Raw genomic sequence first — 24,458 nt, 5'->3', positions numbered from 1 at the left:
TTTGTGAAATTTGCTTTTTGGTAACTTATGTATCATGTATACACAATATAGCTATAGATACAAGTATGTGTAATTCTGTATGATATGTGTGTGGTGGCAGGTTAGTTTAGAAAAGAACACTGAACCAGAATCAAGATTAAAAGCATACTCCTGCCATTTCTGGCAAATCATGGAATTTTTAAAATTCTTCTTCAACTCCAATTTCTCAGATTTAGAACAAAAAATTACTGTCTAATAGTACATAATATAAGCTTATTGTCAATTGGCACATTACCTTAACCTTAATAAGCCTCTATTGTCAATTGGTATATAAGCTTAAGATATACTATACTCTTGTGTTATACTCATATTCAGTTCTCTGTGTGTCTTGGTCAGCACGTTATTGCTGTGAAAAGACACCACAATCATGGCAATTCTTATAAAAGAAAGCATTTAATTGGGGCTGGCTCACAGTTTCAGAGGTTTAGTTCATAATCATCATGGCAGAAAGCATGGCGGCATGCAGACAGACATAGTGCAAGAGAAGAATCTGAGAGTTCTACATCTGGATCCATAGACAGCAGGAAGAAAGAGACACTCGAACTGGCTTGGGTTTCTGAAACCCAAAGCCCATCCCATGACGCACTTCCTCTAACAAGGCCTACTCCTCTAACACACACCTACTCCAATAAGGCCAAGTCTCTTAATCCCTCTCAAGTAGCCCCACTCCCTAATGACCAAGTATGGAGCCTATAGGGACCAGTCCTATTCAAACCACCACACCTTGAAAATTAGGTTAGTCCCAAGTTCCCATTCAGGGTGTCCTGCATTCCACTTGGTGTGGGTAGAATAAAATAACATTTTTTAAATAATGTCTTTAGTCAATACTCAAAGCCACAAAGGACAGAGACTCTTCCTTTGTTGTTCCCCATTGTGTCTCTACACCTGGCTCAGTATCACCTAATAGCTTTTTTAAAGAAGAACAAAGATGATAAAATACGACAACCTGTGGAGAACGTATTTGTTTTGAATATCACAATGGCATGTTAATATAATAACTAGTTTATGGTTTTCTCTGCTTCTCGATCCTTTCTAGTACCCATAACCAATCTTCTGCATCTAAGCTGTATGCAGATCTAATGATTCTATATCTGATTCATCATTTTTGTAAGACAAGCACACAATAATTCAAATGTTTAACATGTAAAAGTTTGTTGAATAGTTGATCTTATTCATATCTATAAACTTACCATCATTCTTCACATTCCACTTACATTACTAGCTCTTTCTACATCCAAATTAGAGTTTATAATTTCCTAAGACTGTCATAACAAATTGCTACAAACCCAGTGATCTAAATTAATGAAAATTTATCCTGTCACAGTGCAGCAGCTAGAAGCCCAAAAACCAAGGTTCTCGCACAGGTGGTTTCTTTTAGAGGCTCTGCAGTGCTGGCACATGGAAATGGTTGACAAGAGTTACAGGCTAGCCTGGATTACATAGAGACAGCAAACATATCCTGAGCTACCCAGTGAAAGCCTGTCCCAAAAAATCAGGGACTAGAGGCATAGCTTAGTGTTAGAATGCTTGCCTACCTGGCATGTGTGAGGTGTTTGTGTCACAACATGAAACTAACTAACTAACTAACTAACTAACTAACTAACTAACTAACTACATAAATGGAGATAAAGGAAGAAAGAGATTTTTACCTAAGGATAAGAGATTTATAAGATAAACTATTAAGTATAAGGCAAAAAAGCAGTGTAGAGCCCTGTACGTAAAGTGAAGAACTAGAATTTGCATAATATATGAGAGGAAACTGCCAAGAAAGTGTTGACACTGGTTGCAGAGAACTAGTTGGCCAGAGACCACACTAACAGGGAATGCTTTGCTCCAAAACATTTTGTACCTCTTGAGTGTTGGACACTGAGAATATTTTGTCTGTCACTTGTCGTTGATATATTTCACCGATTTCATAGTCACTCAAAAGTTTTTAAGTTATTTGAAATTATCAGTTATTCATGAGCAGTTGTGAATATGATTTATCTCTTTTCCTTCCTGGAACTCACTCTCTAGACAGAAAACAACTTTTCTAGTTATAAGTCAACAAGGACGCAGAGAAGAAAGAAGGCAAACTTGGATTCGTGGTTCCAACATCTTGTAAAGAAGGAGAAAAGATAAAACTCTTGATCCTAGAATTGGAGATTTCTGAGATAGAGGATCTGAGAGAACAAAAATATAGGGAGATTACAAATTAATCAGTCTATTACAAATTGCACAGTCTATGGGAAAGGACACAATGGATGAATTGGAACTGCTTCCCTCTGGGGAATTGAAGCTAATGCAGAAGTCGGGTAGCAGCCTTTTTATTGTGTGCTGAAATTCATCATGACAACATAAGCTTTATTGCTTCAAAAAATACCTTTTATTGCTCAAAATGTAATGTTTGAATGTTCAGTGCTGTGAATGAACTTTACAAAACATTAAGTGACCAAAATTGACCCAGAAACCAACAGTTAGGTGTAAACTGACTGATGGACCAAGGGTGAAACTGGAGAAAGTTAAAGTAATCATTCTCCTTATTATTATTGCAACTAGTATTTTTTCAAATTTTCATTAAATGTTGCTTTCAAACGAGAAAATTCTCAGGGGCAATGAGTATGAGAAAAGTAAATTCTAGTCATGTGAACTGGCATGTGTCAGTAATTTAAAATTATTAAATGCTGTGATTAATTTGATTATGGATTGGTCTAATTGGAATCTAAGAAATTAAATTCATTCATATGGTAAGAGAGTTATTTTCTGACAAGGAGTTTGCTCCTAATGTTTCAAAACTGGAAAGTCACCAACAATACCCAAAAATAGGAACCTTGAAAAAGACTTTTAATGTAATTCTCTATCAATCTTTGACAGAAACGATGACTGCATTGGGAATAGAAGGGAAAGTGAGACTTATCTGTCTTCCAGAAATGTATTCAATTGTTATATTTCAATTTCTGAAAAGCTAGAAGAAATTCCTCTTTGACCCTCAAAAGATTTGGATGTTAAATGATTTGATGGCCACCCTTAAAAAAAATGACTTGTTGAAGTCACTCAGTCATTGTGCAAATGACTTTGGAATGTTTGCAATCAGAGACACTCTTACATTGCCTATTGGATCAGCATGGATAAGATGAAGCCTGTGAATTCAAGAATACTTAAGGCCATGATCACGGGCACTACAACAATGCATTACATTTCGCTGGAACAATCTACGTGATAAGGCTAGAACCCTCACTTAGTAATTGTGAACAGAAGTTCCTCAGCCCTAGTGAAGATGGAGAGTAGATCCAGCCAGATGAGGAAGCTACTGGATCACATTCTAGGGGATGGGAAGGGAAAGGAACTACTTTAGGAGCTAAGATTTTCGGGTTGGGAAAGGCACCTGTGAGGACAGACACCAAATGATAAGGACAAAATCATCTGTAATGGTGGCAAGTTGGAAGGAAATCCCCCAAATCAGAGAAATAAAGTCAGTCATAGACATCAAAACTATGCAATAGATAGCCTCAAATGACAGAACCACAAAGGCCCAAGAGATACATAAAGATATGAATATAAAATACTTGTCAGGAAAAATAAATGCGACACTATAAGTAAATCAAATGTCTTCACATTGAGAACAGCAGCCAGAAATTATGAACAAAAGTCAATAGCTTTAAAATCTATTTTAGTTTTTTTTGGCAGTGTTACATAAGTTTGTACTTTTAAAAAAGGAATATCTTTTGTTGCTCCCAAAATAATCACTTCTGCTGAATCATAGGAGACATGTCCTGACTGCAAAAATTTCCAAAGGAACTCACATGTGGTTTTGTTCTTATCCTTGAGCCCACAGATGTCCCTTTATGCTGGACCCAGGAAATATTTAAAAATAAAAGACAAACTCAGACATATAGACAGCACTAAGCGAACACAGTGGACTTTTTGAAAAGAACACACAAAGTTGGGAGGCAAAATATTATTGGGTTAGGTTGGGGAGGAAATGGTCAGGAGAGAATGGGGGTGGCATTGATCAAAATATACTACATGTATGTGTGAAATTCTCGGACAATTAAACTCTGAAGGAAAACATAAGGCATGCTCAATAAATGTCTTTTCATCAAATGACAACAACAGCGAACAGTGATGCTTCATTTCCCCCTGGAAAATCCCTGTTATTAATGAGTCTTTGTAATTGGAAGAGCATATAGAAGTCAAGTCTGGTGGGTTTTAATTCTGTTCCACTGGGTGGCTCAGGACTCCCCTTCTCAGATAATGAGGTGACATGCTGGTGCAGTTCCTTTGTCTCTCCTCCCACACTCTGTCCTGGAATGCCAAACACAGAAATAATTCAATTGGAGTAACACGGCTGAAATATCTGCTTCAATACTGATGTGCCCAAGCACGGCAGCATAGGGAAGTCAGATGAAGGACCTTAATAACAGAGTCTGAGGCCCCAGTCTGACCTACCTACCAAATCAGTGTCTGACAATTAGCATCAATTGAACACCCATCACCACCACCACCCCACACCCACACACACTGCAATTCTGATGAAATCCAAAAATGGAAACCTCTCCAGAGAGGACTAGAAAGCAGGTGACATCTGACCTTGGCTGGGATGCTTCCAATTGCAGGAGCGTTGTCTCCATAGAGGTGTAAGAATTATAAAAGGACAATGATCTTGACCACAGAGTCGACCTAACTCTTGTTATGCTTTCTCGTGTCAACCAGAATCAAGAAGCCTCCTCATTCTTGGGACAGATAAAGTGGACTAACTGGGGGTGGCCACTGCTTCATAATTGTGCTTCAGGGAATGGGCTAAGGCCATTGTGAGACCAGTGCAGTCCATCATCTTTTTTCCACTCTTGCCTGATTCCTTCTCAGAGAGCTGTCCTCTGTAAGGGTGTTCTAAGCAAACCTCCAACCTGGAGTCTGCTTTTCCAGATAATCCGAGCTATGCCTCTTTGCAGGAATCTCATCTAGGAAGGAAGGGATTGAGCCGAGCTGTAATGGAATCCCACAGCACTTTTGCTAATGTTCTAGCCTTGCATAATAATGTGTGGTTCCAAACAGCTCAACGCTTTAATGCTGTGATGTTCAGACCTGAATACAACTCTCCAAGTGTGGGTCTTCCAGGCTAGCCTATAGGGTGACTTTATTGCTATTCATACTTCTATAATTTAGCTAAAGATTAGATCAGCTTCCTAACGGCCTAAAAATGTAGTTGGTTTATTGGCGTTCATGTTTTCCAACCACTGCCATATTTCTTTCTGTCAAGGCAGCTCCCTCTCCCTGCATCCAAACATCTCCACTCCTCAAAGAACTGCCTACACTTTACGGCTGGCTATATTTCTTAGCCATGTTTAGACACATGCACCAAATATGGGCAAAGCTCTGGGAGACTGGAGAGAGATGAAAGTCTTGTTTTTGCAGTGTATAGTACAAAAATAATACGTATACAGAATATATATTGCCCTAAAACTGTGTAGGCTGTTTACCCACCCCGTGTTCAGCCTCCTTGGCAGTTTCAGAAAACACCTTTTGTGATTGCTTTGTGTTCTCAGTTAATGGATGAATCTTTTAAACAGATCTAATGTGTATGGTACATGTGACAATTGTCCCAAAGATGTTCACTGCTGGTTATGAACTATGTTTGAAAATGCTATGTCCCAGTTATTGGGTCTCACTGAGAAAACTGAAATGGCTACAGGTCTAAATAAAGTGTATCATCTTTTGATTTCTAGTAGTGAAATGTGTGGAGCTGGGTGGAGTGTAAAGGTATAGTACCAGACTGCTGAGCATACATCCATCCTCTCAGGCTCCCACCCACCACGACAGGCACTGCTAATTGAATCTGGCTGTCTTTCGGAGCTACCTGCCCTTTCCATTCCCAGAGGATCTTCTTCTCCTGAGCCCAAATGCTGCTCATCTTTCTCAGAACATCACAGTAGACACCTCCTCCAGTTAGCTGGTTCTGTAAAATGAAAACAAGGTAAACTTGGCTTTGCTCCTCTCCCCCAGTCATTGTATTCACCTCAGTGGGCTCAAGTCCAAGATCCAAGTTTATATAGTGGTGGATAATCAAGCTTCAACTCATTCCCAATCCAGTTCTCTGCCTGCCTGAAATTTACCCAATAATTTCAACCACCGTCAGTCTGAAGACTAGTCAAGGAAGTAGAAGTCTGGTCTCTACATCAATAAGCATGTATTCCATTACAGAATGGGTATGAAGTCATTTCCTTGGCATCCTTAAGACACGGTACCTATCTATAGGAAAAGAAAGGGTCACTCTAGGCCTCCAGGATCCACAGGCCATAGACATGACACCTCAATAACACTACTAATAAAGCCCTGACAAATAGAAACATGTTTTGTACCCTGTGACTCATACCACTAAGCTAATCCCACGAAGGCTCCACCTTGCTGTTACAATCAGGAGAGAGAGGGAGAGGAAAAGTAAATGCCATGTATGTCCATCTGTTTGGTAACCATAACAACCAGTCATAAATGAGAAGCGGCAAACAGTTTTGTTTGAAATTGAGACCAGCCCTCTGGCTCCTAAACCATCAGCCGGAGCCTGGGAGAAGCAAATGACCTTTGGTCCACTCAGGACATTGGAAATTGTTGAATCTCCCCATTGCCGGCGCTAGTTTCTTTATGCCTGAGACACAACAGAGCTATCGAATCACCGGGATGGGAAACCACCAGTTGGCATGAGGTGCCCTGGGAACCAGGCAGAAATTACAAGATGATGTGTCAGAGTCCAGGAAATGAATGGAGCTTGCTTTGTCTTTGGCACAAAAGATGATACCTGAAACGCCAACCCTGGACCTCGAAGTTCAAACATCAAATCAGAATGGATTTTAGAGACACTGGCCTAGCATCATCAATAAGTGATTATAATGAAGACCAGAGAGGAAGGAGACTTGGCCAAAGTCACACAAGTATGGCTTATATTTCTATGAGATTGGTTTTTCTTTATTTTTAGAAAGAAAAAGAGACCCCAAAAATGTAACTGGGAACAACCGTAAACTTAAATAATTCATCCAGCAAAATACCAGTTGGTCTCTGCAGATCTGTCCCCTCAGAAAGCACAAACCCTATTATCTATCCCATCTGGCTCCAGTCCTACCAAGGGGTCTTCCTTCTTCCCCAGCTCTGACGCTTACTAAGGCAAATCCCTGGCTACCAAGTGACTCAGTTTGGAAACAAACTGGTGACTCAGTCTGTTCTCAAACCACTAGTCTAAGCTCCTGGAGACTTTGGCTTTATTTCATCTACCAATAAGCCAGCATGAGAAGGACTCAATGCGTATTTAAAAAAAATCAATGGAGGTGTAGATCTCTACTAGACTGCATGATAGAAACACATGGTGATTGATACTCAGTACATACTAAGCTAGGACCAATGTCACATGGGCTACCCTTTATCATCCTCACAACAACTAAGGATAAAAATGACTGTTTGATGGTCCAAGACAGGAAGCATCAGAGATGACAAGGATGGAGAAAGATTTAGGGGAGGTGACCCTGGTTTCCTTTGCCCCTTACATTTTCTTCTCAACCTTTAAACTGCACAGCACACCATGTGTTTAAGGTATGACAACCTGCATTGTTTTAATTTTTTTGTTTATTTTCTCTTTCTCTTTCCTCCTTCCGAAGCTTCCCATATACCCCACCCTTTGCTCCCTTTCAAATGCATGACCTCTGTTTTCATTGTATATGTGTACGTGCATGTACATATATATGTAGATATATAAACACACACACACACACACACACACACACACACACACACAGAGCTAAATACATAAACACAGCCTGCTCAGTCTGTATAACATTACTTGCTTCAGGGCTGACCATTTGATACTAGATGACCAGTTGGTGTGCTCTTCCCTGGGGAGGGCTGTTTCTCCCTCTCTCACTCAGCATTCCTCAGTTTTTCCCCTGTCCACATTAACAAGTCTGTTGCTGTTCAGCTCGTATTTAGGTAGGCATGTTGGTAAGATTTTATGAGTGTCACTTCTAACATTCCTAGGAGACACAGTGTTGGGCTATTACATCAACACTGCAGTTCTGTGGTATCAGTATTGATGGACGTAATGAGGGGGTGGTTTCAGGCAAGATGGCTCAGTGAATAAAGGTGTTTGTCATCAACTTAACAACATACATTTGCCTCCTAGAATCGGCATGGTGGAAGGAGAGACTCAACTCCAAAAAGCCATCGCCTGACTTTCAACCATCCATACACTTACGATAGAGATGAGATGAGGTGAGGTGAGGTGAGGTGAGAAGAGATGAGGTGAGGTGAGGTGAGGTGAGAAGAGATGGGGTGAGGTGAGGTGAGGAGAGGTGAGGCGAGGTGAGAAGAGATGAGATGAGGTGAGGTGAGGTGAGGAGAGGTGAGAAGAGAAGAGATGAGGTGAGGTGAGGTGAGGAGAGGTGAGGTGAGGTGAGAAGAGATGAGGTGAGGTGAGGTGAGAAGAGATGAGGTGAGGTGAGAAGAGATGAGATGAGGTGAGGTGAGGTGAGGAGAGGTGAGAAGAGAAGAGATGAGGTGAGGTGAGGTGAGGAGAGGTGAGGTGAGGTGAGAAGAGATGAGGTGAAGTGAGGTGAGAAGAGATGAGGTGAGGTGAGGTGAGGTGAGAAGAGATGAGATGAGATAGATGAGATGAGGTGAGAAGAGAAGAGATGAGATGAGATGACAAGAGATGAGGTGAGGTGAGGTGAGGTGAGAAGAGGTGAGGTGAGGTGAGGTGAGGTGAGAAGAGGTGAGGTGAGGTGAGGTGAGGTGAGAAGAGATGAGATAGATGAGATGAGGTGAGAAGAGAAGAGATGAGATGAGATGACAAGAGATGAGGTGAGGTGAGGTGAGGTGAGAAGAGGTGAGGTGAGATGAGGTGAGGTGAGGTGAGGTGAGGTGAGAAAAGATGAGGTGAGGTGAGGTGAGGTGAGAAGAGATGAGGTGAGGTGAGGTGAGGAGAGGTGAGAAGAGAAGAGATGAGGTGAGGTGAGGTGAGGAGAGGTGAGGTGAGGTGAGAAGAGATGAGGTGAGGTGAGGTGAGAAGAGATGAGGTGAGGTGAGGTGAGGTGAGAAGAGATGAGATGAGGTGAGGTGAGGAGAGGTGAGAAGAGAAGAGATGAAGTGAGGTGAGGTGAGGTGAGGAGAGGTGAGGTGAGGTGAGAAGAGATGAGGTGAGGTGAGAAGAGATGAGATAGATGAGATGAGGTGAGAAGAGAAGAGATGAGATGAGATGACAAGAGATGAGGTGAGGTGAGGTGAGGTGAAAAGAGGTGAGGTGAGGTGAGGTGAGAAGAGATGAGATAGATGAGATGAGGTGAGAAGAGAAGAGATGAGATGAGATGACAAGAGATGAGGTGAGGTGAGGTGAGGTGAGAAGAGGTGAGGTGAGGTGAGGTGAGGTGAGAAGAGGTGAGGTGAGGTGAGGTGAGAAGAGATGAGGTGAGGTGAGGTGAGGTGAGAAGAGATGAGATGAGGTGAGGTGAGGTGAGGTGAGGAGAGGTGAGAAGAGATGAGATGAGGTGAGGTGAGGTGAGGAGAGGTGAGAAGAGAAGAGATGAGGTGAGGTGAGGAGAGGTGAGGTGAGGTGAGAAGAGATGAGGTGAGGTGAGGTGAGAAGAGATGAGGTGAGGTGAGGTGAGAAGAGATGAGATGAGGTGAGGTGAGAAGAGAAGAGATGAGGTGAGGTGAGGTGAGGTGAGGAGAGGTGAGGTGAGGTGAGAAGAGATGAGGTGAGGTGAGGTGAGAAGAGATGAGGTGAGGTGAGGTGAGGTGAGAAGAGATGAGATAGATGAGATGAGGTGAGAAGAGAAGAGATGAGATGAGATGACAAGAGATGAGGTGAGGTGAGGTGAGGTGAGAAGAGGTGAGGTGAGAAGAGGTGAGGTGAGGTGAGGTGAGGTGAGAAGAGATAAGATGATCTTGAAGGTGGAAAACCTATGAGACCTGAGAAATCTCGCCCAGGGTTTGATCCTCAGTCTTCCTTAACAGGGCATTGGCAAGAGCATCTACCTGGTGGCTGCGCCTCATAAATGAAACCAAATAGTGTAAGTTCAAGGCTCTTTGGATGAGTTATTGCATAGAGTCATACTGTGGGAAAGTGAAAGTAAGTTCACACAGATCTTCAGAGATGTTAGGAAAGCCATGGAAAAGCTGATCCAAAGAACTGGGACTAGTATAGCTCATTTCTTGGCATATATATAATATACATCTCGAAATAGTGCATACAGCTTTTTAGCTTCACAGAAGTTTTTAGAACATAATTTTGTTCAAACTAATAGTGATAAGCATGCCTTAAAACAGTGATTCTTTAACTTCCTAATGCCGCAAACCTTTAATACAGTTCCTCGTGTTGTGGTGAACCCCAATCATAAATTATTTCATTGCTACTTTATAACTGTAATTTGGCTACTGTTATGAGTTGCAATGTGAATATTTGATTAAAGAAACCCCAAAGGGGTCTCAACCCACAAGTGAAGAACCGCTATCTTAAATTCTTTCCCCTTTACTTGGTGTTTTTAGAGGCTTCCTTAACACATGTCAGCTGAAGTAGAGTAGCTTGTGTTCGAAATTATAGACCACCCTCCTGCGGCTACTTGGTGCTCCAGAGTGCCTGAGGAAGTGGAGTGAGCTTTGAATGGGGTCCTGCCTGCTCTCAGACACACTAAGTGAAGTAATTTGAGTGTGCTGCCTGCTGAAGAGAACTCAGCCCGGTTGTGTGGCTCTAGGCTTTCTCTAGCACTCTCTCTCCATGTCTGTGTGTGGTCTCCCATGCTTTCCTGTGTACGGCCCCTTTCCTCAGTCCCTTCTCTAACGCATTCTCCCATGGTGCATTGTACAAACTTGCTTCCTTAAATCCTCCCCTCACTCTGAAGGACCTTCTTCCCCCTCTCCCTGATTCCATGGCTCAATTTTCCTCCAACACCTCCAACATTCTGACTCGCTGTATAAGCTAACAGGAAAGGGTGACCTGGTCTCAAAAGGTAAGTTATGAGTTCAAAAGAAGTTATGAGTTCGGTATGCACAGAAGTCTTTCCATCCTTGGATGCTGGGGAGGCTTAAGAATTTAAGGAGTGGGATCTAAATCCAGGCTCTGCTCTAAGGGACAGGTTAACTCTGGGCCTGGAATTTCATTTTAACGTAAGCTTCAAAGTGGCCACCAGTCTTTAAAATGCCTCATAGAGATGAGGAGAGATAATGTTTGACAAGGACATGTGGAAGAATAACCAGGATATGTACATTATCAGTCACATGTCCCACTTTCCCCATCCCACTACTGATCTCTGCAAAATTAACATTTCTCTTAAGCCATAGCTTCTACCTACCTATCCCCTGCCTCCCCTGGGAACTCGGTCCCACATGGACTCTTCTCCATTGTATCATCTATGACCTCTTCCACCCCTCTCATAACTCTTCTTGATAACTTATTTACAGACAATATCACATATGTCAATCAATGTCAGAGACTTCCGACACCACCAGAGATGAAGCTCTGATACAATTACAACCCCCACAGACCATGTATCCTTCTACATTGCCTCTGTGCATCATCCTGTCCTTCCCATAAACCTTGCTGCCATCCCTGCATCCTCTTTAATCTCGAGGCTCCCTTTCCAGACTTTGCCCTTTGTAGCTTTGCCACCAGTTTGAAGAGTCCTTTCCTCTTCTTTATGAAAGGCAGTGCTTATCTGCCAAAGCATGGCTTATCCAGATGTCGCTCATTCTAGGATGTCAGTTCTCACTGCCTACCTACTTTTCAGGCTGTATTACTATACATGTGTACTTTGTCTCAAAGATATGAACATCTCAAGTATACGTCTCACAAGTACATGTGTGTCTCCTTACAATATCAAGTATAGAGCTAGACATAGAAAAGGCCCTCAGAAGATATGCATTGACTTCAAGCTTTAGGAAAATAATTTATCTGGGTGGAGAACTACATTGGTGAACACTTACTCAACCTTGGCGTGTGCTAAGCAGCGAATGTAGTGGCAATGGAGTGAACTAAAGTGAAAAACTAGTCATCGACCTCTGTGACAAATATTGCATGTGGATTTTTTAATTTAATCTTCAAAACAACTATAAGCAGGATAAACTATGCGTATGCCTATTTTGCAGTTGGAGAAACTAAGACTTGAAGAAGTTCAATGATCGGCTGTCTTAGTGTGTTTTGTGTATGTATGCTATAGCAACGCATGCAAACTGGGTAATTTGTCCAGATAGGAAACTTATGTTTTACAGCTTTAGAGTGTGGGGAATCCAAGATCAAGGGGCTTGGCATTTGGTGAGAGATCTTGTCTGCACTAGTATACAAAGATAAAGAGGGAGGGGAACAATTGGGGAGTAAGGAAGGGGAGAAATGGGCTGAGAAAGAGAGCATTGAAGTCTGATTTGAAGCAAACTCTAGAAATAATCCACCTATTCCCACAATGAAATCAATCCATTCATGAGAGCAGTGTCCCCAAAGGTTCTACCTTCCTTCTATTAATGATCCATTGGAATTGATTTTTTAGCCTAGGAAATTTAGGGGAGAGAGTTACTGTTGTTTCTTTCTCCAAGGAAAATATAAGGAGATGTCTATACTTCAAGTAGGGCACCAGAAGATGAAGAAAGGATTCTACAGCCAAGCCCAACTTGGTGAACCAATGAGGCTGACTTACAGGAGCAGGGATGAGTAAACACACACACACACACACACACACACACACACACACACACTAGCAGTTAGCATTTCCTAACCTGTTGGGCAGGTTAGGAATCTCCAGAATTCCCCCTCGTTTTACATGTCAACCTGTCTGATCTCATGAGGGTGTTACATCAGACCACAGAGGCTCTGCTCCAAGCATGAGCAAGTCCAACTTTGAGTCAAGAACTATACTCTGGAATTCAGACCTTATCAGTTGCCTCTTGTCATCCCAGAAATGTATGTCAAAATTGATTATATCTCATTTACTGATTAATTTACCTAGTTAAAGCTCTATTTTCTATTTTTATTTACTTACTTTTTTATTTTGCTTTCCAAATTCATTTATAGTCCCCAGAGTCCTAAAAATTATTCTAGGTAAGTCAAAAAGTCAGTGAGTATGTAAACCAAGGCCTGAGAATCAGAATGATCATCATATCAATTTTAAAAAAGACCGAAAATCAAATGAATTCTATTGATATTAGTAAACATTGTGATGGGATAGGATTCTCATGAAGAGAAAAGTTGATATTTATGTAGTCAAATGATTTTGACTTTTAAAATAATAGAAAATTTTAGTAAAGCTTTTGTTACTTAGCATACATTTTTAAAAAGATTTATTTTTATTTGTTTGTTTATTTATAAGTACACTGTAGCTGTCAGACACACCAGAAGAGGGAATCAGATCCCATTACTGATGGTTGTGAGTCACCATGTGCTTGCTGGGATTTGAACTCAGGACCTCTGGAAGAGCAATCAGTGCTCTTAACCTCTGAGCCATCTCTCCAGCCCTCTAACACACAATTTTAAGGTGTTTTATGAGCTGTTGGACTTGCTCGTCCTTGGAGCAGAGCCTCTGTGGTCTGATGTAACACCCTCATGAGATCAGACAGGTTGACATGTAAAACGAGGGGGAATTCTGGAGATTCCTAACCTGCCCAACAGGTTAGGAAATGCTAACTGCTAGTGTGTGTGTGTGTGTGTGTGTGTGTGTGTGTGTGTGTGTGTGTGTGTGTGTGTGTGTTTTTACTCATCCCTGCTCCTGTAAGTCAGCCTCATTGGTTCACTAAGTTGGGCTTGGGTAGAATCCTTTCTTCATCTTCTGGTACCCTACTTGGAGTATAGACATCTCCTTATATTTTATAACTTATATTTTATAACTTATATTTTATAACTATAAAGAAGCACACTCTCATTTGTACAAGCTATGAAGTCATAAGTAGAATATCATTCCTATCTTATTTAATTTTCAGTGTGATAGTTAGTGTGATGGAAATTGGATAAAGCAGTCTTACTTAATAAAACTACTGAGACTGTGAGATGGGAATGTAGCAGGGGCTCAGTCACTTCACTGAATTGACCGAATTTAGGCATTGGCCAAACATATCTTTCATTTATTTGATGAATGATTTTCTTTGAATCTACCCCAGAAGGCATTCTCCCAGGCTCTGGAGACAGAAATGATAGAGACAAGTCTCTTTCACATCCTACATTCTGTCATGGAGCACCAAACAGAAAAACAAGCAATCCAATGAACAAACAACAAAATGTAAGTACGGATGAAACCACAGAATAAAGGCAACCAGAGCTGGAGTCGGTAGCCGATGGAAAAGAAGGCTTTTTGGTCCAGAGACCGAGAATGAACTGGCCAGAGACCTCAGTGATAAGAGACACTGAGTCATAGGGAAATGTGGGCTGAGGAAGCATGACTAAAGAATGCTGTGAGTAGAGGCCCTACAGCAGGATAAGCTTGGTGTCCTAGCAAAAAATGATACCAGGAAACCCCATTGCAAGGACTTCATCTTAAAACCAACTAAGCTTTGTTCAGAGATGAAAACAGAATTGTGTTGCATAATTACCCATGCAGCCAAGAATTTGGGTATTCTGAGTTACTGTAAAACAATGTAAATAACTGATATGCTCGAGTTCATAATAAACAAATACATAAGGTCACTTTTCTGTCCTGTATAGAACAGGCTGAGCTGCCCCAGAGAGAAAAGTACCCTTGCACTATGACTCTGGTTCCAGAAGAGGAGAGGAAAGAAGGAAAGCAACCCAATGGGAGTGGGATTTGGTGGAAAGGTTGCTGGGGGCCGGGCAGTGGTCAAAAGGAGCAAGGACAAAATAAGAATGCTGCATAGGACTAATGAGTGCAAGCTTAGGAATTCTGGAGGTCACCTCAAGTTTCCACTTTGCTGGGGAAACTGAGGAGAGGGGAAAGGTTATCACTGTGCAGCCAATCATAGCACTACCTGGAGTATGTTGCCAAGTGTCTGAGACACATATGTAAGTGTTCAATAACGTGAGTGGCAGCAAACCACATAAACACATTCAAATATCCAATGAGGCTGTTTCAAAATTAAACAATAATTTGATATTATATATTTGACCCTGAACTACCTTTCTGCCTAGAAATATCTTCTTGCTATCCCACCAAATTGCTAAGTGTGCTCCTGAGTAAATCCTTCTGTGCAAATACAGTTGCTTTTCACTGGTATCTGCTCATGTTCTGACCTGGGCTATTCATCATATTTGTATATTTTTGGTTGTCCTAAGCAGAGAAAAGATTAAAGAATGGCAGGGAGCAACAGAGCCTTTTAGATCAGCTTAATTCTTTTCTTAATGAGAAGAAGCAAGCCTTTCCCTTTCTAGCAGGGAAATGTCAGAGTTTTACTGTCCTTATCAAAGCTTACATGAAATTTAATCCCATCGTGAAATATGAAGAAAGGGGAATACATAAATGATTAGGTCATGAGAGTTCTGCCTTTATGAATGAGTTAGTCCATTTACAAAATAATGCATTAATGGATTAACAGATTATCTCTAGATAATCTATTATAAACTGTTATAAAGACCAGTCTGGCTCTATCTCCCCTACACTCACCATGTAGTGCTCTAAACTATGTCAGGAGTTAACAGATTCTCTAAGGAAAGCCTTCATTTAATAGAATCCTGGTTCATAGACCTCCTAGCCTCTAGAATTTTAATTTGAAATATATATATATATATATATATATATATATATATATATATGTAGATGTGTGTGTGTGTGTGTGTGTGTGTGTGTGTGTGTGTGTGTGTGTGTGTCACTGTCTTAGTTTAGTTAGGGTTTCTTAAGAGACACCAACCATGACTACAGCAACTCTTATAAAGGACAACATTTAATTGGGGGCTGGCTTACAAGTTCATAGGTTCAGTCCATTATCATCAAAGCAGAAGCGTGACAGTGTCCAGGCAGGCATGGTAGGGAGTTGAAAGTTCTACATCTTGATCTAAAGGCCTCTAGGAGAAGACTGACTTCCAGACAACTAGGAGAAGGATCTCAAAGCCCACCTCCAAAGTGACACACTTCCTCCAACAAGGCCACACCTACTTCAACAAGACCACACCTACTTCAATAGTGCCACTTCCTGGGCCAATCATATTCAAACCACCACAGTTAGCTTGTCTGTTTTACTGTTATAGCAACAGAAAATTAACTAAGTAAGGTAAGAAGTTACTTGCCCCGTTACCAGAGAGATGCCCCCCCCACTCCCCAACCCCCCTACCCCCAGTTCTCCTGGTCTCCATCTAGACCTGTGATTATCATCACAGAATCTTGTAATAAATTTGTACCTTGAAGTCCTGGGGTCTAACCAAATGATTCTGCAGTTGGGGAAGCTGGAAGTTTGAAAAGTGTATTCAACAGTGCACACGAGCCCAGTAGTGTCGCTTAAGTGAAGAAAGGCTCAGGTATCCTGATTCCTGCCAAGACGATAATCGCATGCTCCTCTCTGCTTTATCAATAAATGCACAGAAGAGCCAGAACTAGTGCGAACTGAGTCTTCAGTCATCTGAAACCTTGGAGTTGAAGCTGAGATAAATACTGTCAACATACGTGTAACCAACTAAAGGTTAAAATTAATGTTTTGCAATTATCAAAATGATCACATTTTATTTAAAGAGAATGGATTCAACCTTACACTTCTAAAAGTCTCATCACTTACTCCACCCCTATCTGGACACTCTTGGGTCTTTTCTTCATTTCAAACTTTAATACGTCATTCATGGTGGCTATTTTAAGTTGTTTTTTTTGTGTCCAAAGCAGATTACCTCAGCTTAATCATCAATCTGTTCAACAGTCAGTGTCTGGGCCTGAAGAGACCCTTCCAGTGAGGTACCAGGGATGGAGCAGACACCGATAAGTACTAACAGGTAAGATGCTTACTCTTGATTCAGACTAATGAGGCTGATCATGTGCAGTCAATTCTACTGTGACAGGGTCAGAATCATAAAGAAGTGGTGACTGAATAATTATTTATGAATCTAGAATTTCTAATGACTCCAGTTCTCACGGAAAAACTGAGTTTCTCAAAGAATAATCTTTTAGGATTCTGTATGCCGTACGAGTGTCAAGAAATCAGCTGTCCAAGTATTGGGTAGATTAAGTATATTGACAACTGGCATGAAAAAAAATGAATCTTTTGACTAGCCACAAGCTTAACATGATCCTGTGATGGGAAATGAATGGAATCTCTTGCAATACTCCTGGACATGTGCCACTCAGGAACAGGGACACTAGGACTAAAGTTCATGTTTAGTTTTCTTGTCAAGGAGTTCCATGGTTATTGTTTAAGTTTCTATGGATTGTTTTTAGGAGTTGAATTGTGTCTTGTCCCAAGGAGAGGTTGACATTCTAAACCCCTGTGCCTTTAAAAATAGCTTTACTATAAAATAAGAACCTGGCAGGTGATAAGCTAAGTCCATTTATATCCAATAGTTTTCTAACCTTGACATAAAGGAGAAGTTTTTTATGCAGCCATGCACGCAAGAAAAATGCTTTGTGGTGATGAAGAAGGAGATCAGGGTGATACACCATGATCCAAGGAGCACCAGGGGATTACTAGTAAGCCACCAGAAGCTAGGAGAGTGACACAGAATAGATTATCTCTGACAGCTTCAGAAGCAGCTAACTTTTCTGACACCTTGATTTTGGAAAGAACACAGCCTCTGAAAAGAATCCAAAGAGCACCTATTCAAACTTGAAAGAAACAACGATACATGGTGGAGCGATCGCTCCGTGGTTAAGAGTAATTGTTGCTCTTCCAGAGGACCCAAGTTCATATCCCAGCACTCAAATAGGGCAACCTCTAACTCCAGGGCATCTAGCATCCTCTTCTTGCCTTCTTGGGCACCTACACACACACACACACACACACACACACACACACACACACACACAGGAAATAAAAATATTTAAACCATGAAGTAGAGACAACCTCCACACAGACTCTTATCAACAAAGCTATCCCATAGGGGCAAGCATGTAGCAGATTTGCGGTGGTCATTCATCTGTAAAAGAAATGATTTTCTTATCACCCCACTACTGCTAAAGGAGAAAAGGGAAGATACATTGCCAGATTACCTTCCTTTACCATTTCCTTTCTACCAAGCACAAACCATTCAGTACACCCTCATTCCACTTTGATGGGTAACACATTGTGGCAATTGACTAAGTATAGGTAAAGAAACTAGGTCTTAATGAGGAAGAGGACCCAGTCTTCACTTGTGTGTCTCCCCTCAAAGAAGACTCCTGTTTCCATTTTTCCTACTACAGTCTCATGTCTTCTAGTATTCTCTCTCATCTGTAGTTTAAAATGCAAGCGAGAGATGAGCTATGCTTCTTGAAGCCAAGAAATATCTGAAGAGTGCTGGAGGTTCTCATGAAGAAATAGCGACATCTACTATCTAGGGAAGAGTTGACTTTGTACAAGTTCTCCTACAGCAAATAATATAGGTAGCAGTCTCATTTCAGATTCACAGAAATGATACCAAAAAGGTTTTACTTTTACTTTATAAGTGTTACATTTATTTTTATATTTTACCTTAAAGGGTTTTGCCTTTATTTTATAAGTGAGCCAAACATAATTTATCATATATATTATTACATATTCTCTGGATATAACTTATTCAGAGGCATAAGGCAACTTTTGCAAGGGTTACAGTTTACATGTAAATCCAGCGTTGTGGTTTCTGAAGTCTACTCTCCTAACCTATTTTTCTATGATAGAATTAGACAGTGAAGAGCCGGCCTGATGCAGGAAAAAGAGGTCTATGATAGATGAAGGGAATTGGGGTACCATTTGGCTCTAGCCACTAACCAACTCTGATACCTAAAGCAAACATCCTTACCTGCCTGGGTCTTAATTTCCTTAACTAAAAATTGTGAGGGGAAAAATAGACCATGTGCATGCATCTATTAATAGACTTATCAATATTGAACCCTGGCTTCAATTTACTGGTCATTCACTATATGTCAGGTATAAATTAGAACACTTAGAATCAAGTAATTGCCAAAAGTCTTGCCTTCGTGGAGTTCGGCATACTGAGTGGGTGAACATGAAGTAAAATGTTTTTGAAAGATGTGCGAGGCTAAGCACATCCTCTCCCACTGAGGCCAGGCAAGGCAGCTTAGCTAGAAGAATTATCCCACATATAGGAACCTACATGAAGACCAAGCTGTGGCTCTCAGAAACTGAACCACCAACCAAAGAACATACAGGGGCTCACAATTACCTAATTCATAGAATTCAGTTGAATTTGCCAATCATGCTAACCCTAACTGAGAGATTAGCCAAAGATTCATTCTTATTGACAGCATGCCACTTAATTGGGGATGGTTTTTAGAGTCTTTACTAAAGAATCCCAAAAAATCCTTTAATAGTTTGTAGTTGACCCATGCTTCCTTATTGAAAGTCTCCAAGAGAAATGGCTCCTAATAACAATGTCCACTCATTCTTCTGTCTAGCCCATTCTTCTTCATACTAAAATAAGGAATGTACAATTACACTCTCCTTAAAAGCCTCCAAGGATGACAGTTCTCAGTGATGGTAACATTATTCGTGTGCCAAATTCCATATAAATCCACACAAAAAGAGAATACATTTATAATTTATAAGTTGCTTTTTATTTTATCATTTATAAATGTATCTTTTAATGAGTAATATTTCATTTCTAAATTAGACTTCAAGTAACCTGAATCTCTCAACGTCTCTAAATATGGGTATTACTCTCAAAATTAAAACAAAGAGAAGACATCCATGGGGTTATGGTGTTACCAAGGGGTACTTCTCATCCTAAATTCAAAGCCCAACCTTAGCATTATATATGAAATGAGCAACCTTAGCCAACTCATCAAGATTCCTTAGATTCACTCCTTTATTTTATATAATAAGTAGTGTGTGCCTCTTCTAGTGGTCATGGGGTAAGTGACCTAATACCTATAAGCCCAGATCCTGGCTGAATGACAACTGTAATTAGCGAGCCATGGAGTCCCTTTCCCCACTATTCCTCATGTTATCTCATTGATTTGTATCAGTGCTGCCTCGGAGAAGGTGTGGCTCCAGTGGCAAAGCAGCTTATCTCACAGCAGAGTCTGAAATCAATGGTGTTATGAGGCCTAACTGGTTCTGAGGGCCAAGGACAAGAACCTAACTTGCTCAGTGGGTCTTCCTCCTGGCTTCTTGGATTTGTCGGCAGCATTTGGTATTCCTTGGAATGTAGACACATCCTTCCAATCGTGACCTCCCACTTGCATGGTCCTCTGCTTTTGAGTACTGGTCTATCTCCACACCTGTCCCCTGTCTAAGGATACCTACCTGTCTTATTAGATGAGAAACTTCATGTTTGTCCTACTATGCTCTCATTTACACACACACACACACACACACACACACACACACACACACACACACACACTACAACCTTATTTACAAATAAGGTGACAATCTGAATGGAAGTAAGGACTTCAGTGAACAAACCTAGGAGAAGATAGCAACTCCACCTGGACAGGCCTTGACACGTTTTCTTATCTATCATCTGTGCCCTCAATGTCTCCTTTAACAGCCTCCCATAACCCACAAACTTGTTTAACAAACTAACTCCTGCTTGACTCTCAGGTTTCAGTGACATCTGACTTTCTAAGCGCATCTCAGCGTTCTGCCACCTCATCATTTCAGAGTCAGGGCCTCACTGCTGTCATCCCAGTGTCCCACACCACCAGTGCTCTTACCATACCCGTCATTCCTGCAAGACTTCAAACTCCTGGTAGTCCAGGCAACCTCAGGATGCCTCAGAATCCAAACAGATTCCGAGTTGCTATCTTGTGAATGAATGTCAACGTCTCATCTTGTTTCTTCAGATCTCACCTATTGTGTGGTTTTGTGGTTATTCATAAGGAAAAGGCTGGAAGAGCTAGAAAGGTTTGTCAGCATTGTATTGGTTGAAGTTGCATTTGGAGCTCAGAAGCTGTGCTGGTTGTTTCAAACTAAAAGACATTTAAGGCAAGACATGTGTCACACAGTTATCCAAAGCTTATGCAAATAAAATGCTCAGAGAGCCATGTTGAGAGTAACTTCAGGAGGATGCTACCACCAGCCAGAATAAGAGAACAGAAGGAAGTGGAGAGGCTGCCAGAGAGATGCCATGGACAGGAAGTTCACAGCTAGGCAACACTTAGATCTCAGAAAGAGGAAGAGTCATATGACTAGAGCATGGGTTTCAGAGCATGGGTTTCAGAGCAGAGGGACAGTGTATCCAGGGGTGCTGAGATGATCTGTACCAACCGTGCCTTGCTACCAGTGAGATCATCAATACCCAGCAAGAAACACCCAGAAATGGAGTTAGCAGATCTCAGCACCTGCATCACAGAAGTGAAAGAGGAAAAGAGAAACAGTGGCTTCAACGTGCACGATAAGCACAAGCCAAAGCCTAAACCAGAGGCCTATGAGCCACAAGGGTTAGGGATGAATCCTGGAAAATGGGTTTCTAGTGATGGCTGACATGTGCCAACCATATCCTTCTGCAGAACATTTTTTCCTCTTCTGAGATTCGGATTCACTATCTGTGGCAGGAAGGAGGAGCAAGATGCTTGAGGGCCCTTCCCAGCACGCACAAGGATTGGGATGAAAAGCACCAGGGGATTGTGAGTGATGCTGACACCCTCAAGTCCATAAGATTCTGTATTTGTCTTTCACCGTCCTATGCATGAATAGAGAGCATTTCCTGTTTCTGGTTCTGCGGCTTTTGTTAATGTGTCTCAAAAAAGGAAAGAAGCCAGGCCAGTATTTCTCTGTCGTGGCGACTCTTGATCACACTGATTCCAAAATGAGCCATTGCACGGAAGGAAGGTTTAACTGCAAACTTTGAGAAGTAAAGGGAGAGATTATCAAAGTGACAGCTGGGACGGGGTGGGGGTAGAGGTCTAGGGAAAGGGAAAACAATTGGGAGATGACTGAGAACTGACTTTTACTTGCAAAGGCCTGGGGTTTCTATAGGACTGCAGTGCTGTCCCAGGCCTCTGCCTCTCTGCTTCCCATGGTTCACCTGGGAATTTAGAAGTCAGGGAGGCTCAGTTCCTGTCTCAGCGTGGCCATTCATTAACTGGGAGACTGATGTCTGTTTCCCAGTTCTACAGCCTCTCTAGACAGCAAAGCTCAAAGGAGCTAACACAGGCAGGTACGCTGTCTCATACTAGGCACCATGTACAAAATAACAGTCTGCTGTTGAATATTCTTGTCTCCTTTGGTTATTTCGGTTTCAAGGTTCTTGGCCTAAAACTTGCTATGTGGTCCAGGCCTGCATTTGCAAACCCCTGGCCTTTGCACCAAAGTTCTGGAATTATGAGCACAAACCACCCTGTCCAGAAGAGGAGTCTCTTTATTAATATAATATGCGAAAATGTCATAATAGGACACAGTATTTCATATATAAACAAAAATAACTAAAATATACTCATGAAGTACATGAAATATATCTAACATGCATATATGTATGTATGTATGTATGTACGTATGTATGTTGTACCTCAGTAAGACAACTACAAGACTGTGAAAGTGAGAAGTGATTTGAATTTATTTTAATTGATGAGCCGAGGGTGATGTCGGGAGAAGACGTGACCTCCTTAGATATTGGACCCAATAAGCCTGAGCCAATAGTACACAGGGAGCTATGTGTTCTTGGTTAACATCCATGGCTGCAGACATGCAGATGCCTCCTCTGCTTGGATTCTAGCTTTGTAAAAGGAGAGCATGCTTACAGGAGAAAATCCAGAGAAGGTAGGGAACTACGAAACTGAAAAATTTAAATATCCATATTTTCAGCCTATAGATAAAACGTAAAGATGATCTGTGAATTTTAAGTGCTATATAAGTATGAGGGACTAACAATTCTGTGTCTGTCTGTCTGTCTGCATGCCCCTGAAGGTGTAGAAACCAGAAGATGCTATCAGATGTCTTGCCTTATTCCCTTGAGATAGATTCTCTCACTAGACTTCATGCTTACCATGTTGTGGAACGAGCCAGCAGTCAGCCAGCCCTGGCGATTCACCCATTTCCACCTTCAGACAACCCTGGAGCTATAAACGAAGACAGCTACACCAGTGCGTTGTATAGGGCTGTTGGAGATTCGAATCCCAGTCCTCATGTTTGCACAGCGAGTGTTCTTAACCACTGAGCCACATCCTCTGCCTGAAGTTGAAAATCGTATAAGCCAAATATAGACAGCAAGGCGGGGGCCCTCATGAAGCAGGAAACTAGCACGGAGAAACGGCACCGTGAGGTAAATCACTGCTCCTGTGTTGGTAGATGACAGCTAACCGCTTAGCCTGAAAACCAGGAGTACCTAGGGAGTGACAGACTCTAGTCAACTCAAGTCCACATGGCTGAGTGGAGGACTTTCCTATGCAGCCCTTATTTATTGATTCCACATTTCTGGTAAGGCTGGTTCACTGATGATTTTATGAGATGCTACGCTTCCTAAATTATATACACAATTCCAATTTTAACCGCTGGAGATTGGCTAATCCTTTAAACTCCGCAGGCCAAACCAAAAACCATCTGTGGGCCAGATGCAACCTGTGAATGCCAACTTGCAGGCATTGCTCCCGGCAGAGAGGGCAGGGTTTAGTTCACTGAAGTCCCTGTACCAATAAATAACAGGAGCCGGCTGTGTGCTTGGGAAAATTCCTGAGGCAGTTAGCATAAGGAAGGGCTGGGAAACCTAGAGCTGACGAAACATTTAACTGGCCGTGAGGATGAAAACAAACAAACAAAAAAACAACAAGCATACAACTCCCCTCCCCCACCCCTCCGACACCCCTCCCCCCTGCCCCCTCCCATCCGCACCCCCACCCCCCACCTCCAGGCCCTCAGCAAATAGGAGCAATTCTGGTGAAGACAGGGTCTGGAGGAATTGAGGAAGTGTTGCAAAAGGAACCAAGAACCTAAAAAGAGAGACCGGGTGCAGTTTTGTCTTGCAGCCTTGGGAACCCACTGTTTAAATATGAGGAAGGAAATGCACCTTGTTTGACAACAACTTGGAGAGGAGGGGGTCACTGGATACAGGGAAAAGACTGACTAAGGCACTGGCTGTGGGCCTTGAGGGCAGAGTCTTGAGAGTGGGAGCAAGAGAGGGTGGGGCTAACACCTCAGTGACAGACAGGTCCGGGTGGGGGCTAATCAGCCTGTGAGGGTCTGTGGAGGGGAAGCAGGTGAGTCGAATCACCGTCCTACAGTCCTTGAAGGGACTTGGAACACTCAATATGAAGATGAGTAACAGGAAAATGGGAGCTTGCCTCTCACAACAACTTCTTGAGTGTCAGCAAGCGCAGAACTTTAGCTGGTAATAGGTCGCAGCATTGAAAAGTCTTCTGGGAAAAGATATCGTCTAAAACCAAAGGTATAGAGAGTTGGGATACGCGCTGAGACAGCAAGGGGCT

At 41.9% G+C, this 24,458-nt stretch overlaps 1 long non-coding RNA gene across 1 annotated transcript; it reads right to left on the bottom strand.

Moving 5' to 3' along the window:
* Window positions 1–2,991: 2,991 nt before the first annotated feature.
* LOC102556293 (uncharacterized) lies at window positions 2,992–23,261 on the bottom strand. Its single transcript, XR_005496494.2, has 3 exons — window positions 23,024–23,261; window positions 5,876–5,974; window positions 2,992–4,323 (listed from the first exon to the last, which is right to left on the bottom strand). It is a non-coding gene; the product is annotated as an uncharacterized LOC102556293 (long non-coding RNA).
* Between the last annotated feature and the right edge of the window lie 1,197 nt (window positions 23,262–24,458).

This window comes from Rattus norvegicus, chromosome 18, assembly GCF_036323735.1.
Source record: "Rattus norvegicus strain BN/NHsdMcwi chromosome 18, GRCr8, whole genome shotgun sequence".
In the NCBI taxonomy this organism is placed as follows: Eukaryota; Metazoa; Chordata; class Mammalia; order Rodentia; family Muridae; genus Rattus; species Rattus norvegicus.
This window is presented reverse-complemented; position numbering and strand designations above follow the sequence as displayed.